Source organism: Pleurodeles waltl, chromosome 2_1 (assembly GCF_031143425.1).
Source record: "Pleurodeles waltl isolate 20211129_DDA chromosome 2_1, aPleWal1.hap1.20221129, whole genome shotgun sequence".
In the NCBI taxonomy this organism is placed as follows: domain Eukaryota; kingdom Metazoa; phylum Chordata; class Amphibia; order Caudata; family Salamandridae; genus Pleurodeles; species Pleurodeles waltl.
In genome coordinates this window covers 798,083,119-798,097,714 of record NC_090438.1, presented here as the reverse complement: position 1 = coordinate 798,097,714, position 14,596 = coordinate 798,083,119, and positions in this window count along the sequence as shown.

Genomic DNA, 14,596 nt, shown 5'->3' with positions numbered 1-14,596 from the left:
TGTTGCAGTAATGGCACAATGTCACTAACCTGTAATGCACCTGTATCATCATTCAAATATTCCCCCATGTGGAACCAAGCTGCACATTCCTCTTGGGCCACATTTACAAAGTCACAAGATGCATGCATTGATCCACATTCAACATCCTTAAACCAACACATGCCTCTTGCTGATATGATGTGTGCAAGGAAATTTTCCAAATTTAGGGAGGGACAATCTAATGGGGCAGACAGTCCATATTGGTTGCACTGTCCCTTCCAATTAGTCTCTTGTTGTGGGGCCTGCTACAGGCAGGTGAGAATGTAACAAAAGCATTTGTATGCAATGGACCTACCTGTGCCCTCCTGCACTATTCCCATCATTCATAGTGCCAATGTATAATAGCACCAAAAGAGTGACATCACACATTACACTACTGTGGCAATGTCCACCATGGTGAATGGGAAGGCTAATTACATTCCACCATCGTGTCAGTGGCAGGGACAAGGAGCCTACAAAATAGTAGATGGTGTGGGATCAAAGCACAAAGGGCCAGGTGTAATAAGAAATGATGGTGTGCCACGCTTCCCCAAATTTGGCAGCATTGCACACCGCCATTTTCAAAACTCACTGATGCCTAGTATTTACTAGAATACAGGGCACCCCTGTGTTACTCCCTGCACCAGCGCTAAATTAGCTGACGTTGGGCCAACACAGCAACCCTCGCACTATAGTGCAAGGATGGCTGTGTAGAGGGGGAGATTGTTTTTGTGCTGGAAGGAAAACCTTTCTGCACCAAAACATTCCTAAAAGGCCATTGGCTCTGTCCATATGTGTTGCAAAATGCAGCACACATTGAAAAAGTTAAAGATGAGAAGAAAAGATGGCATATACCTTCATTCCGCCATGCCAATGCCACCTCTGGGGTGGCCTTATCTTTTGGCAATGATTGGTTTATGAAAACTTGTGAATCTGAGGTACTATCAAAATACAATGGGTGTTGCTGTGGCACACCCACAGCAACACCCATGGCACACCCCAACCACGCAATGTGATGTGAAGGGGCCCTTTTAACATGATGGCGTTAAGCCACAATAAGTCGCTAAGCACCACCTTGTAAATCTGTTACAGGGCATTGCACCACCAAAGAGCTGCTGTCATGAGGCAGAGGCTTCAGTGAGTTTCCTCCCTAAGTGGCAGCAGCATGGTAGACAACAGACTTGGGGCTATAAAGAATATCCTGGAGTCCATACAGTGGGAAGTGGCCTCCTTCAGGGAAAACATGGCTCCCTACCACCGTGATGTTGCTGAGGTGTTCAGAAATCAGCAGTTCCTCCTTGCTGCAGTGGCTTCATATCTCTATCCCCTGATGTGTGTGTGGCCCCCTCAGTAACAGCACCACCCATGGGACAGGAGGCACCATACACATCAGAGGATGAAGCTATGGAAGGAAAAATATTCACAAGGAAAACCACCCGTTAGCACCAGTCTGTGCTACACTGATAGTATCTCCTTAGTTCTGTGCTTAAGATCATGCCAGTGTTGTGACAGCAGCAAATGTGCCCTCTTCACTCAACCACTGTTGACTTGTCTGTTATGTACTATCAGTGTTTCAAATCTTACCTATTGGAAATGTTGACACCTCCTCACTAATGCACACTTCTCCAAAACATGTCTCATTACATATACCTCTGGACTCTGAATGTACAACAAATGGCTAAGGTTCTCTCATGGGCTCTGTGAACCGGATATTGTATAGCACTGGAAAACACACTTGCACCTGTAAATAAAGCACTGTGATCCCATGTAACATTTCTACGTTTACTGTGATCCATCAACTGAGCTAAATGATTGCATTGTGTGAATCCATGTCATTGAGTCCAGAACATAATTACTTGAGTGCATTACTGTCAGACACTGAGCCGCACACTAGGATTCTAACATGAAAAAGGTGAATGATGGTGGTGTGGGCTACAACCAACTTACAGAGTCTTCAATACATGTACTGAACAGAAATCCTTGTAACTTGACATATGGCATGTATGGGTCAAAACCAAGTCAATGGTAATTTACCCAGATGGGAGTACCAGTACAACTGATATGTGTGGTACAGAAGAGGCTAATCTAATCAGTGATGGGCACCTGTCAGTGTTGCAGGATACAGTCCCAAATTTGCCTATTGTCATATGATCCACACTTGCCAACAACTATACTGCTAGACTCCACCAATGACAGTTGAAATTCCATACTTACCTGTACATGATAATGTATACATACACAATGTTAATGACTGGAACAGTGGATGACAAATGTATTGACTAGATGATGTTATTTAGCAGCCAATCTGACAGCTCCTTTGGTCATAGGGCATGCACATGGTAATCCATGGAAATAAAGACAGGAAGCATAACCTAGGCCCTTCCTCCTACTTGGCCAGTGCACACATGAGAACACCCAGACACTTAATCAACATGGAGAACAAATAGTCTAATACAAACAGGATTTATTTAAAAAAAAAAATTAAACTTCATACCTAAACCGATCCTAAAACTACCCTACACTAAACTAACCCAAACTAACTAAACTTACACTTACACCTATGTAACCTATTCTAAGCTAATCTTACACATGTAACACCACACTCTAAACATTTGTCCCCCCCACCATCCTTAAGAGACAAGATACAAGTAAGACAACTTAACCTAAGGCTACACATGTACTTACTCAACCTATGCTGTAAGGATTTTAATTTGTTATATATTTTTTAAAGATTTTTTATACCTATGTACCCCAACATAGCCTCCACCTAACCCCCAATTTAAAAAAGTACTACTTACTCTAACCTATGCCTACCCTACACTATTTCTGTAACCTAACACTACCCATCTAAAACCCAATATAAATATCTAATTACTGTAAAAGGGAGAAGAAAGAAACTGGGAGGTTGCGGCACTGCAACTTCACATTTTTTTCAATTTTCTTTTAAGTACTTTAACAACTTATGATTTTTGGGACTCTCCTCTGCCAAATGTTCCAATCTGGCCAGCATGGTGGCCACATCCTATCACATGTCAGATTCAAAGTTTGATGTTGTGGATGCAGCAGGTGGTTGTATGGGTGCCTGGCTTGAGACAGGTGCAGCTGATGTGGAGGGAGTTGGACCCGCAGAAGCCCCCTGGACCCCTGAGTTTTTCCCCATAGTGGTCTGCTTTGTTTGTGGCTGCTGCAGAAGCCCCCCATGTGAGAAAGCACGCCAGGCCCCTGTGGCCTTTTCCTTCCAGAGCCTCCTCTCCATCCTTTGGTACCTGACATTGACCTCCAGTATTTGCCTGTACCTGCCTGCCTGTTTGAGGAATGCATGTTGTTCTGCTGGGGTCATATTGGCAGCTGAGCAATATGCAGTGCTCTGTACGCAATCCACCACTTTGACACCCTTGGTGCTACATCAAGCCTTGCCTAGGCATCATGGATGCAAAGTGGGAGTCATCTGATAGGAGGGCTTGAAACTTCCCACAGGCTATTCTAAGGTTTGGTAAAGGTTCATTCATGTGTCCTGGTTTAAGACCTTGTCTGAGCATAGGTTACAAGGGGAGCACACCATTGCTCCTGATGCGCCCACATTTACAAATAATGCAAAGTTCCCAACATGTTTGGGCAAAGCCTAAATCGCACACCAAAGTTGTCTACAGATTTAGTAACTATTGCCCTCCACCCTGTACTATGTTGTGCAAAATGTGTAATGCCGCACACACATGGTGGCTGTATGGGTGCCCATAGGGCCACAGTAAGATTGGTACTGCACTTGGTGCTGCTACAGCATCCCTATCTATTGAACAACATGTGCACATGCATGTCAGATATCACCTAAGTACCAGGTACACACTCAGCATTCATATTATATGCACATGTGATGGGACCAAGATCACTCACAAATATCATGATGGCTAGACCATGTTGGTAAATCTGCTGAGATCTAGCTTGGGACAATCCATAGACATTTCCCACAACCATCTGAAGCTGAGTAGTATACTAATTTTGTACTCTGCTGACATGCACAGCACAATACGGCTCCTTGCATGACTGTGGCCTCAATTTACATCTGAAGGGTAGTGAGGCACCAGTGGTGCAAGTGTCTCCTACATATGCCCTCTATCCATTTCCTTCATCTGCACCATTTTGTGAGTAACTGTAAGCTACGTGTGGCGCACAGTGCTTTCAAAGTGCTGTGACAAAGTTGTTGGCAACAGGCATGCTAAACACATAAACAACAGCTCTGACATCTATCATGATTGACATCAATGTATATGTGGGCATGCTTTTCATTTCCTAACACCAAAATTCCATAGCAGCACATGTTTCCACTTGTGCAACAATCAAGCCATTCTCAATCCTCAACATTGCATAAGACATGATGTCAACATCCTTACTCTGATGATTTCATAGCACAGACTTTATATGAGGTCCAAGGATGCTTGTGTTGGTGCAGGTTTCTGAGTAATGTGCTAATGCTGGTGCAGATGCAGGCCTGCCCCATACTGTCTGTAGAACGTCACGTGCCTGTGGTACAATTTCAGCACGTGTGTGCAGTAATAGACACATTTTGGGGAGTATGTGATACACAATGTACAGGAAGGGGAAAGTGCTAGTAGTCTGAACCCAGTGCATAGCCAAGCTCCCTTAAATGGTGATAGCCAATGACACAATGATGTACTCAGCAGGCGTAGCAACAAAAAGATTAGCATGACTTCTGTGAGTACATAGGGGCCCATCACATACAATGATATGCACCCTTATAACACCTGCTCTGAGCAGCCGTTCAAAGTGCAGGAAATATGGCAATAGGAAATGCATCATATTTCCCAGAGCCATGTACTTTAGCCCCCATACAGGTGTAGGGACCCCCTCCCATACATCAAGCCTGGTGCAGGCCTTATGATGTGCTGGTCTAAAATGAGTGACCCTAAGCATGCATCACACCGCTTTGTTGTGATTGTGCAGGGAAGATAGCACTTCCAGCCTGGCTCTGGTTCGTTAATGTAAATCACAATGGCAGCCCTAAGGTGGCGCTAGGGATCTTAATACAGGCACAATACAACCTGTCCAGATCCTTTGACAAAACATGCTGTACTCAACCTTATCTCCACCTGTCATGCATATGCAAATAATGGTGTTGCTATGCAAATGGGATACTTATCAACTACTTCACCAATCTGAATCCCCAGGTGACCCAGTAGGTCTTAATCCCTTTAGATCAGGTCAGCCAAATAGTATTTAAGATGGTGGTCATCGCTTCCACCTCTTAAAATTCTTGTGACATGGTACAGCACCTTGGCACGCAGCACCTTCCTGGCATCTCTGGGGTAGACCTGGAGAGCGCGGCCACCCAAACCAGGCATCATTGGCAGGTAATGCTGCACAAGCCATATAAAGCCCCCAGTTCATCAGCCATCATCTTTGACATCATCCCTTTCCCAGACATAATGCAGTGTTTGTATACTGCAAATGTAATAGCACCAAAAAAACAAATATAAACTCACCCGCCTACTCCAAACACCCAACAAACTATCCTAACCCTGGACAAACACTCCACAATACAGAGACAGATACAGTACAAAAACACTACAAAAGACTGATGAAAAGACAAATATGACAGAACAGTAACAGGACACAGCACAAAAACAGTCCAAAAACTCCAATCCACCAACACCAGCTCCACAGTCATGCGTCCATTTTTTCCCAATGTGCCTGATAAGGCCTGTGGACTTGTGTTTGACGCTCAGGGGACAGGCTTCATTTTTCTGCATAGGAGAGTATGAAGTTTAAGCATTTGCGCCTAAATTTGTGATGCATAATGGTCATGCATGTATTCCTTCCCATAAAGCCTGACAAGGCCTGTGGCTGTGCAATTGACGCACAGGGACCAGGCGTAATTTTCTGGGCTTGCAAAGTAATGAATTTAGCCGTTTGCTACAAAAAAATTGACGCATGAGGGGAATGCGTGGAAATTATTTAGAAAGGCTTACAGTACACCCAGATTCACATACCATGTCACAGGGGCTATGCAATTATGTTGTCAGTATGGTATGGCTACATCTGTGCATGTCCATTCTTATCTTGACGGTGACATTGGTATGTTTTACCTGCATGTTTTTGTTTTTTTGCGCAATGCATGTAGTTGTACACATCCTCTACAACTGGCTACATGGTAGTTACCCTTCCATTGCTTGGCTTTACGAGATTACATGAATACTACACACACATGACATTACACCTGCCCCAGCACTTGCGCTGTCTCCAAGTGACCTATCATGTTGTATTTCCATTTATCTGTCGGTATCTCTCAGCTGTCCATCAACATCCTTCGTTGAAAATGGGTATGCATTTATTCCTGCATTCCAAAACCTATGTCACTCTTACTATGACTGGCATGATGTTAGTGTATGAAATCATCTCAGTGCTGCTTTTTTCATTAGCCACATGCAACAAATCTGTCTACTTCTACTACCATTCATTTTTTAATGGATCTGTGACATGTTTGGACATTGCTGGAAATACTTGCACATCCCACACCTGATTGGCATGTTGGAGACCTAGACAGATTAGGGAATTTTATCACTGTTGGTAACTTGCTCTTGGTCTGGCGTGTGAGTGACTATGAGTGGTGTATATATTGATATGTGCTGTGTGATGGTGTAATAGACTATACTAGGTTACCTTGCTGACACATGTCAACCATTGTTGGTACTTGCAAACCCTGTGCTACCTAGACCATACACCCGTACAGCAGTCTTCACATGCATATCCGGATTTGCTGTAGACATGTGTCAAGACAGCAGATTTGTGTGACAAGTGTGTAGAGAATGTACATAGGGAGTGGAACACACTCTGCCTACATTCAGCCCAGACAATAATTTGGTGGTGCATTGTCCCATTTTATTCTTAGATCCTTAGGCCATATATTTAGATAATGGTTCAGCACCCATTGCTGCTTCATTTGTCTGGCAACCCATAGCACACTCCACAGTCAATGTGTGTGTGCCATAAGTGAGGTACAGTGCACCTTGTGTCAGGTTTGGGCACAATGGCAGTGCCAGGGCATATGCCCATGGATATACAGTGCAGGCTCTACCTCTAACATTGATTACTAACCCTGTACAGTAAATGAAAGTCCATAGTTACCAATGAAGGCCCCCCTTGTCCCACATGCACAGTGCTAGAGTAGCAGCAATCTGCCTGAGATGTGACACTGTTCAGCTCCTGCATTACTTAAACACCATTTGATAACAGCCCCTATCTTATGTCTGCCCCCCTTGTATACATCCTGTCAAGTGTGGTGATAATGTGGGAAAAGGGCTAGGAGTTTTCACATTGCCCACTTTACGGCATGTTATATGTTGCGGTGCATGGATTTAGACCTTCAAGAGCCACATGCTTGTGAGTTATGTGACACTGATGTGTGACATGGAGGCACTAGACCCTCTTACATCACAAAATATGTTGCTACCATACTTGTAACTGTTGTGTTTCTCTCCTGCTCTCTGTGGTATAATTATTTTCCAATGGTATATGTAGTGGAGAATGAGTAGACCCTGGAGAATCAGGAACTAAGAAATGTGTTGATGATATTTACAAAGTGATTATATCTGCACAGTGACTATGTGAAGAAGTTCTGTACAATTTGTAGTCTCCTGCGAACTCCTACAGCAGTGTTTTGTAGTTCCCCCTCTAAATGTGCTGCACCATTGTCATCCTCCTCCTCTTTGGGGACATCTACCTCTTTATCCCAGAGAACATTGGCACGTATACATTTATTATGCAAGATTGCACATACGAGTATCATCTTACATACCAGTGGTAGAGCATACAACAGGCTTTCTCCCGTTAGGGCTAGGCACCGAACCTTGACTTTAGAAGCCCAAATGCCCTCTCTACCACATTTTGTGTTCTTCTGTGCCCTTCATTATATGCATGCTCTTCCACTGTTGTGAGATTGCCAAATGGAGTCATCACACATGGCTGTAAACTGTACCCATGATCGGCTGCAAAGGAATGAGCGAAAATGTGTTGGTAATGCTTGATACTGGTTTAGTATGTGTCTTGGCAGTTGTTAGTTTTAGGTGGAGTGGTGACTCGGACTTGCTTCTTGTACAGTATGCGTTCCTGCTTTGTGAAAGGGTTTCATAGGTCTGTATTGATGGTCATGATAATCTTGGGTTGTGGCTCAGGGATCTGGGGATTGTAGTATTCAATCCAAACTGAGGGTTCAGCTATCGCAAATATGGGTTGTGCTGTCCATATTTGTGTCAATGTCCTATTATTTGTGGAACCTTCCAATTCCTTGCACCACAGTGGTGCCATATAAGACACCATGGTAGCCCTACAAAGCCAAACTCTGTCCTCCATTTTTCCATGTGGCACTACATGTGCAACACATAGTGACCCTTTGTGGCAGGTGATGGCTGAGCCAGCCATCAAGTGTACTAGGGTGTGAATCACACAATTGTAGGATGAGAAAAAGTTGATACAGTGGAATTTCCTAAGTTCCTATACATGATTTATCATAGACACTTTCAACACATGCACGGTGCAGACATTGGGGGGGGGCACACCATTCTTTTACACGGGTCCCTATGCAGGGTGCATGAAAGGTCAGGTATGTCCTCCATACTCCTACATAGTCCTACTATTTTATCCATGATCTTTACAGTATTGCAGAAACTCTGTTTCATGGTGGCGTTATGGGGCACTAAGGAGCGCATGTGAGGTGGCATTGGACTAGGTGCTTCACAACTTCTCTTCATTCTGCCTCATGATCTTTCATGGCAGGCAATGTTGTATTCCTATGTGTGTGACACAATGCAGCAGACAAGTGAATGTACATACTACAGGTGTGTCAGGTATGTGTAGGTGATATGTAGTTGGTCATGGCAACACTTGGGTGGCATTTGATATTGGTGCTGTCAGATGCTTGAACCCCGTCACTGATGTGGGGCTGTGCTTATGTGCGACTTTCTTTACATTGACATGGCCTGTGGCATTTACATTGCTGAGCTATACATTATTAGGTGTAAAGTGTGTGGGATCTATAATTAGGTGTCAACCAGTGGACACTTGTAGTGGTTTGTGCCCAGCTTCTGAATGCAAAGGGGATGTAGCTCCACCAGTCCTCACGTGGTGTGGCAGTCAGGTTGTGGCTGTTTTATGTACATCAGAGTATAAATGTGTGTGTGATGTGCAATGATTGGAGTGTAGTGTGGCATGTGGCAAATGTGTTGTTGCATGAACATCTGTGTTCCGATGCCTGTGTATACTTATGAGTAAGCCGTTGCCATATTGCCCCTCCTGTAACGGCTCGTTGATGGTGTAATGCTGGAATATGTAGGCATCCTGTACGCTGCCGGGGTATTTGGCAGGGATGCTTGAGAAGAGCCCACAGTGGTCCACATTAGACTGCACATTTATGGAATGGATGTGCTTGGGGTTCCTGTATAGGTGTTCCGTTGCTGCAGGTGGCACCAGTTGGACATGGGTGCAGTCCACTGCACCCAGCACATGCGGGAACACAGCAATTAGATAGAAACCTTGCTCGGTCTCCTGCTGCAGTGGCTGGGTGTTTGTGAAGCAGATGTGGTGGGGTGTGAGTTGTATGATTGCATCCTGAACTTTTGGAAGGAAGACCAAGAAGGATGGAAGAGAAATACCAGCCATGTATGCGTCCGTTGTCTGAAAAGATCCTGATGCCAGCAGATGGAGGACAGCAAGGAGTTCGGTCATGGGTGGTATGTTTGTTGGAGTTGCCACCCTTACAGTGATATCTGGTGCATTGTGGTGCAGCAGGCATACAATTGACTCCTGGTTCAGATGGTTTTTACTGATGACATCTTCTTCCCTGAGCCCGAGGATGGTTGTATGCAGTCAAAAGATCCTCTCCTGCATTCTGTGCTGCCTTTGTGGCTGCTGTAGTGGTGTTTGGGGTTGCTGCGGTGGTGGTGGAGGGACCTGTTGTTGTTCCAAAATCTCCATTAGGCAAGATAAAGACAGGAAACCCCTGTGTAATAACAGAAAAAAAGTAGGCAAGTAATTCCCCCCCACACTGTAGTAATTCCCTCAGACTCAGTCCGATCTCCCATAAATAGTTAGGAGTTCAGAAAGGACTTAGCAGGAACAGAGAAGAAAAAGGGGAAACGTTGCAGGCAAACAGCCAAAAGACAGAAAGATCTCGGACCCCCCTAATAACTGTCTTTCCCAGATTGAGGATCAACTCAGGGAAATAAAAAAGCTGTGTTCTCTGGTTCTGGAGAGAATGACCGTCCTTGAAGAGAAGGTCGAACTTATATCGAACACAATGACAACGAATTCCATACTACAGAGGGCTGAACTTCAGAACAATCATATCGCCCTTACATGCTCACCCACCTCGGCCATCCATCAGCATCAAAACTACAGGCCGATTCCTGCCCAGAACTTAGCCCGAAAACCCCTGAATTCAGTTGCATCTCAGAATTCCATACATTTACAGCCTCAGTGGGGCATAAATAAGCGGGAGGGCTTAGTGGGCCAGGTGACTTAAAGAACTCAAATAGCCTGCCCAAGGATCCCACTGGCAGGTGCTCCCTATATTTTAATTCTGGAAAACGTCCCTATATTAGAAAACACTCACCATGAGTCCCATGCATCACTGCTAAATAAAGTGACGCATTGGGTAGGAAAGCATTCGGGAGGGAGGGTAGACTTCTACAGGGACATTTTAAATGTAAGAAGGGTTCCCTGGGTTGGCCCATCCCCTAAAGCATCATATTGGGACTGCATCATTATAAATTTTAGGAGCCCGTGGATCGTCAACGCTCTGTATCACCATTTTTCAACTATAACGCTATCTGCAGGGTCTATAAGAGTACAACGTCTATCTATGTTTAGTCCCCAGATATCTAATCCATGTCATTCTGACTTAATTCATCCTGGGCAACAGAACTTTGGCAATCTTGGTGTTTCCAATTCTCCTGATATTGCCCTGACACTGTCTAATAGATCTGAGCCCCTGGCCTCACTGGAGCAGCTAGATTGACCACCAGCAATTTGTCCCTCTTTGCAAGGCCCCTCGGAGATAAACATACTGCACCAGCCCCTCTCGCAGCCTAAGGCAGCTTTTGACACACATTATACACAGGGTATGATAGCCTCAGGGATCATCTCTTGGAATGTGGCAGGCTTAAAATCAAAAATTGGAAACCCCGATTGGCTAGAATTAGTGAAGGAAAATCTTTTTATCTCCTGCGAGGAGACTTGGCTTGTAGAGCCCCCGCATATTAATGGCTACACCACACATAGCGTCCCTGCAATTAAGACCTCTGCAGGTAGGGCCAAGGGTGGTCTGGTTACTTTTTTATCAGTAAAGGGTAGGGGGATGGATGCGCGTGTCGTGGGCATATCCCCTTTCTTTTTGGCTTTATCTTTGAAATTAGCAGAGCCATTTGACGTACTACTGATTAATTATTATAATAACACCTTTGATAACTCAGACACCAGTGTGGTTGGTAGCTTGGAGATGTTAATATATAAGGCAGCAAACTCTTAATTTGACCCTTATAGTACAAAAATATACTAAAGTTAAAAGGGGGTGTATACACCTAGCATTTATGGATCTGTCTTGTGCTTTTGACACAGTTAACAGAGAGAAATTGTGGATGGTCATGTTGAATATGGGCGTGGACAAAGATATAGGGGGTCATTCTGACCCTGGCGGTCATGGACCGCCAGGGCCAACGACCGCGGAAGCACCGCCAACAGGCTGGTGGTGCTTCCTGGCCAATTCTGACCGCGGCGGTAAAGCCGCGGTCAGAAAAGGGAAACCGGCGGTTTCCCGCCGGTTTTCCCCTGGCCATAGGAATCCTCCATGGCGGCGCTGCAAGCAGCGCCACCATGGGGATTCCGACCTCCTTCCCGCCATCCTGTTCCTGGTGGTTCTTACCGCCAGGAACAGGATGGCGGGAACGGGTGTCGGGGGCCCCCTAACAGGGCCCCATAAAGATTTTCAATGTCTGCTTTGCAGACACTGAAAATCGCGACGGGTGCCACTGCACCCGTCGCACCCCTTCAACTCCGCTGACTCCATTCGGAGCCGGCTTCATTGTTGAAGGGGCTTTCCCGCTGGGCCGGCGGGCGGCCTTCTGGCGGTCGCCCGCCGGCCCAGCGGGAAAGTCAGAATGACCGCTGCGGTCATTTGACCGCGGTACGGTCTTCTGGCGGTTCTCGCCAGGTGGGCGGCTTCCGCCGCCCGCGGGAGTCGGAATGACCCCCATAATCATTTTACTCAGTAGACTCCACACCTGCACAGAGGCCCGGGTCCGCTATTCCCGGGAGGGTGGTCTAACAGAGAAGTTTCCCTCATTAAAGGGGGTTAGACAGGGCTGCGTGCTGGCCCTTTTCTTTTTCTTTTATATATAAGTGGGTTAGAGAAATTTCTCTGTGAATCGGGGAAGGATTTTCCAGTTATTAACAATTCCCCAATCCCTGTATTATTGTGCGCGGGCGACGCTGTACTCATTTCAAGGACAGCAAATGGCCTCCAGATTTTATTGAATGCTTTTAACACTTTTATGGGGAACCTTGGACTCAAAATTAATAGAACCAAGTCATTTGTGAGGAAGACCGGGCCCAAATTAGCAAAAACAAAAAAAATTCGCTTTAGATGGGCATGAGATACTCAAGGTCCCACATTTTTTACGTATCTGGGGGTCCCCATTGATGTAGATTTTAATTGGAAATTTTTAGTAAGTATACGTTCAATACAATTTCAAAAAGCCATAGAAGCAGTTTTTAGGTTCGCAAAAAGACTGCGACACAAACCTGTTAAAGAAATGATGGCTGTTTTTTCCACCAAATGTCTTTCTATTGCGACATTTGGAGCCGGGGTTTGGGGACATGCAGAATGTTCGAGCCTCCAGATTGTAGAAAATACGTTTTTAGGAAGGCTACTAGCAGTCCCCCAATCTACATCAGTAATGTTCTGTCATTAAGAAGTAGGTTTGAGATGCATATCTAGTTATATAAAGCTTCAACCTGTATTATTATGGTTAAAAATTTGGACTAAGCCAGAAGCGTCTCTATGCAGAAAGCTGATACAGGACTGTCTCCTTTTATCACGATCTCTGGATATACCTTGGCTTAGATATGTCCACCTCTCCCTACTATCTTTAGGACTAGGAAACATTTTTCTTAAACCGGATATTTTAATAAAACGGGATATTAAAAAGGTGAAAGACACATATTGGCAGAAAAGCCAGGACATGGAGCCAACCACGGGCACAACTAGAACACTGGTGAGGAATCAGATGCAACAACTGTATCCAAAGCTATATCTGACTACCATTCGCCTTGAGTGACAAAGGTTCTTACTTACGAGGCTACGCTTAAATACATTACACTATTTGGTAGCATTTCCAGTACGTGGAACTTGGTTTAAGGATCTTCCTCCATGTTGCTGTGATGGAAAGACACCCCAGAGTACATTGCACTTTATGCATTTTTGCACTCTTTATGCTGTTCCGAGAAAAAGGGTTTTACGGCCGTTATTTTTATCTAAAAGTATTAGAATTAGTCAGCTTGCTTATTTATACATACATGACCTGGGAAATGCGGATATAATTCAGGCCATGTTAAATTTTATGTATGCTGCTTATGGAATTCGAAATATGTATTAATAACGCTTTTAGTAATTTTAAGATCAAGAAACCTATATGTTTTATTTATTGGATGTCTTTTATGGTCTTTTTGTACCGAATAAAGTGATGATGATGATGACCTGTTGTTGTTGCTGATGTCTGTGATGTGTGCTAACTTGGAGCAATAACACTTCCATGTTGTCCTGGAGGTTGTCAATGCTCCTACCGTGTGGTTTCCTTAAGTGGTGGTGTGTGGGCCTCTTTTTAACTCCTGGTCAAACCAGGCATTAAAATTTGCCGCAAATCGGCCTTTGCGTCATTTTTGGGGTCCGCATCTTTTCTGTGCATCGTTTTTGCATCGGGAGAGAAATATGGCGCTGGAGAGCTTGCGTCAGAAAGGGAACATCTACCTTGCATATCATTGTCTCAATATGATGCAATGTGGGTTGGCACTTCTAAAAAATGACACTAACTCAGTTATTTTGATGCTAGATGAGTCTAGCGTCAAAATATTAATATGGTGTTAGGTTTGCGTTGCTTTTGCATAAAAAAATGACACAAAGCCAGCACAAACTTTTCATAAATCTGGACCATGGTTCTCTAATGTATTGTAGTGTCCAACAAATTAAATTAGGAAAAGTATAGTGGGCATCAAATATATCAGTTATCGTTTGTCATACCATAAACCATGACCATTTGTATTCAGTGCGAAGTCAAATTAAAATAAATGCTTTTTGACAAAATCTCTGTGCCTAAGATCAATGTGAGCACTGTGCAAATCGACTTTAAAAAATGCTCACATAGAACTAGCGCTAAAATCAAGCTCACATCCCCCAAACACAAAGTTGAACAATGGCTGTTTTATGTTACACAGGATCGAATTGTTGTTGGAAGCCGAGCACAAGGCTTCCCTTAGCAGCAACATGGTTTCTGGTACAAAATGAAGTGACTTGACA